Source organism: Pygoscelis adeliae, unplaced genomic scaffold (assembly GCF_000699105.1).
Source record: "Pygoscelis adeliae isolate BGI_AS28 unplaced genomic scaffold, ASM69910v1 Scaffold317, whole genome shotgun sequence".
Taxonomy (NCBI): Eukaryota; Metazoa; Chordata; class Aves; order Sphenisciformes; family Spheniscidae; genus Pygoscelis; species Pygoscelis adeliae.
In genome coordinates this window covers 2,308,071-2,312,338 of record NW_008825155.1, presented here as the reverse complement: position 1 = coordinate 2,312,338, position 4,268 = coordinate 2,308,071, and positions in this window count along the sequence as shown.

Here is a 4,268-nt window from a genome sequence, read left to right as displayed (position 1 = left end):
GCTGATCTGCAGTCCAGGTGTAAAGCAAATCACGAAGTCTTCATGTCTCCATAGTTCTCGGTACTTGCATAGTTGTTAAAGACCCTCATACTTGCTGACTGGTATAAAGTTGCTAAATAATAATATGAAGAACAAGATTTGTACCAGTAATTTGCCCCAAATAATGAGTTCTCTAGAGTTTGTCTTTTTTTATTCATGAGCAGCCTGTAAAATTCTCAGTCATGAATTATTCAGGCTTATTTGTGAATGTATTTGAAAACATTTCCTCACATAGCTGCCTCACCAAACAGCTCATTGAGAATATTCCTGTGTTCTGGTTGTGTTTCCCCCTTTTTTTCCCAGTCCTAAAGTTCTGTGCTGTATTGGGAAGGTAGAGATGAAGAAGGGAACAGATATGTGTTGCCCAATTATTTCCAGTCTTTGAATGGTGCATACTCTCAAACACTGCAGTCTAGCCTGAGAAACGTGGTTTATTAACACATAATGCATAAGAAAGCTTCAAGTTGTTTAGCCTACTGCTCAATTATATCTAACCAACAAGCTTGTGAAACCTTAATGTAGTGCTTCTTTGTTACTGACTTATGTTCCTGCGAAGTAGGTGATGGAAAGTTTAATATGGGATTCACAGATCACTGCACATTGAGGTGTACTTAAACTGTCTTGATTGTGACTGGGTATTTGTTTCTGTCTTCCCAATTAGAAGGCAGTGTGGCAGTTTCATCAGGAGCGTCTTATAAAGGATAGTTACACCATTACAATTTTTTACATAGCTATATGTATTTACAATACCTTATTAACAAAATAATGTTGTATTGAGGACTGCTTGTGTTCTGTGCCTGTGCGAGACAGTCCCTATGCCTAAATGTTTGCAGCTTATAACAATAGAGCAACCAAACTGCACATGTGGTGTTTTGAGTCCCAGAAGCTCTGGATGTGTTGCATGCTCCTTGCATGTGTGGAGAGTACCACAGGAGAGACTGTTGTGACTGCTCTTTTCTCAAATTGTGGCACATCCTGAAGATCAGGTCATAGTGTAGCGTGTGTAACTGGCACATGACTGAAACTAGAAGCTTTCTATCAGGTTATTAGTTCTAATACCAGGACTAAAGTTGGAGTTCATGAAGACCCATCTCAGTTATCCTATACTGGAAATTAATATGCTCCTAAGGCTGTGGCTTGAGACAGAAAAATCCATGGTGCTAGACAAGAAGTTAGGACAGAATAGCATACTGAAGGCTTTCATTGGGTTGCGGGGGTGGCGGGGCAACATTCCTTTTTTTTCTGGGACTTCAGTGGTCAAAAAGAGATGTCTGATCACCACACTAACAGTCTACAGGAGAAACGGATTCTCAAACTGATTCAGAAAGCTGCTGTAAGTGGTTTGCAGTCAGGTATTAGAAATATTTTACCAAATATACCATTTGCATCACTTTCAAATGATTTCAACAAAATGTTGAGTAAGGAGCAGTCTGTACACAAGTAATGCTGAGAGCTGATGGTGTGCAAGTCAGGAAAGTGGACTATTGACTAGATGTATTTTAGTTCTGTGGCTTGTCCCAGGACAGCTGCAGTCTTGACTGAAACAGATGCAATCATACATGCAAAGCATGGAAGTCTGAAAACATTAAAGCAGAGGTGCTGGTTTTGCCTTCATAAGCAAAGGCCTGCTGTGGTTTTGAAATCAGCACTTGAATCCTATAGGAACAATCTTTATGGCACAGTTTTACATGGGTCTAGAGGTAACATTGTAAAAATCAGAGCCCAAGAAGTTATAGTGAACACCTTTAAAAATTTGCTTGTGGTGTTCTGTTTGAAAAATCTCTGGATTTAATGCTCCAGATCCATGGAGCTTTAAAACTTGTCTGTTTGAATTTAGTACCCTGTTGTGCTGCGTAAAGTGGAAAGCATTTGCAGAGAGGACCTGGGGGTGGTGGTGAGAATACAGCTGATAAAATGTATCCCAGATGAGAGGAATGCTATTGTTATGAGATTGAGTTGGATTATCACAGACCACTTTGCGTAGTGGGTCTTTAATAATGGTGATCAAACCTTGAACACAATTGAACACAATGATTGTTCCAGTCCACGTCCTTGTTCAGCCTAGCTTGAATAAGTATGGACACGTTTTAACATAGTGCTCATGTAGTGTTCCCAGGAGTAAATTTGCAATTGTCAGTGAGTAGTGCGAAGTGTTACAGATATCTGACCTAGTGTGCTATTAGCTGGCTCAGGTACTGGTTTCTGTGTAGCTGTGGCAGAAGATAGCTCAGCGTGGGCTTGTTTGCTTTCTGGACACACATCGTTAGCAGCAGATAAGTTACACAGCCACAGAGTGTAGCCTGTCGCTTCCTTCCCAATGTGTTATGAACCTGATCAGCAGCAGTGTGCAGACTTTTGTTCACTACCCTCCTGGCCAGCTAGTTCAGCACTGTTTGATGAGACTGAATATTTTTTGCTAGGGGAGAAAAGTCAGGTTAAAGGTAATCCTTGCATTACATTTGGAACTGGCACTGCAGTAAAGGATGAGCTTTGGCCGATACCCTGTAGGAGCCTTGCTAGATACATTTGTAGAGCAGTTGAAAACAAGGTCAAGACAAAGATTTAAGCCAGTACTAAACCTGCATCAGAAGTGCAAGGAAGGGTGTGGTGAGACAGTGTGGACCAGTTGAATATGAGCCAAGGTAGGTCTGGGAAAAATTTAGCCATGCTTACCCTAGAATTTCTCCCAAGATAGCAAAGAGCCTCCTAGGGCCTAAACTGGCAAATTCACAGAGCAGTCTCTTCTGTCCAGCCGCTGATTTCCATCTTGAAACCTATAGATGGGCCTTCACATCCCAAGTCTTAAAAGGTAATCACAGGTCAGGAGTGATTAACAAAGTGCGTTTTTCTTGACAATGCTGTTTTGGTCTGAAGAAAACCATAACGTTGTCCAAGATGCAAATATCCTATCCTTCCTAGAATAGCCACTGGGAACTGGTTTCCTTTGGGAGATGGGGGAGCCAGGTTTAAGTACCTCTTTTGTCAGTCTGTCTTTTCCCAGGTGATTGTGCTAACCCACCAAGTCTTCTATCTGTTTCTTGCTTGCTGGGGCTTTTGCACTTTGTATAAGTAACTCAAAGAAAACATTTTTAGTGCTATACCTCGTGGTTAGTGCACTCACTGGGGATGTGGTAAACCCAGGCTCAAATACCTTTTGCTCTGAGCTATCAATGCAGAAGTGATGAAGTTTTCTCTCTCCTTCTCTTCCCTACCTGCTATGGCAGAATAACCCACTTCAACTGCTGATCCTGATGAAGAGCAGACATTCTGAAGCCTTGCATTTCTGTGCAATAGGAAGGGTTATCTGTATTCACAGCAGAGCTGGCATAAGACTGGATTTTCAGCTCCTTTTCATTGTATCTCTACTTTGCTTGTTCTTTTCTTCTTGATCTTGTTAGCTTGCATTGATTGGTAAGTGGGTAAAGAAGGGAGAAAAACACACAATCCCAGAAAACAAAAACAAAGGCAGAAATAAAAAAAAGGCGAGACAATATTTTTCATTTCATTACTGTGCTGCTTTACAGCCCCTCTTCTGACATTTAGAACAACATAATATGTATGCCTCTGTTCATTAGGTTCCTCAGTACTACATAGTGACAGCCACAGAGGGGGGAAAAAAAAAGAAGAAAAGAAAAAGAAACAATCTTAAACATGAACTAACCTTTGCAGGCTAAATAAAGAAATGAGAACAGCAAAGGAGAAATATGTTTTCTGAAAAAGTAAATATAACCAAAATCAAGGCCTTGCATAGGTTATTCAAATATTACAAAGGGGAAAAGAGAATACTGAACTCTAGGGCAGAAATAACTAATTTTCTGCCCAATGACTTGTTTGTTTTGCACATATATGTTTGAGCAGATCTATTGCTAGTATTTGAACCACAGAAAATGACAAAATGAGACTGCTGAAACTAGAGATAGGCTTAAAGATATTTGGGAGCTGATCGAGGTCCACAAAAATGAGAAAGCTTCCTATAGGAAAGGCCTGATGTGTTTTGGAAATAGGATATCTGCACCAAGTGGAGACAGATCTAAGCTATTACCCAACAACCTGGTGCTTATCTATGCTGCAGCATGGTGTCAGATACAAATACAAATTAGCTTGGAAATGTTAAATGTTAAGATTTTATCCTGAATTTACTAAGAAGCTAGGATATAGCAATATTATTTAGGGTTCTAGATGTAGCTAGTCTGCAACTAACGTGCATATTTGGGTGGGTCCAGGAATGC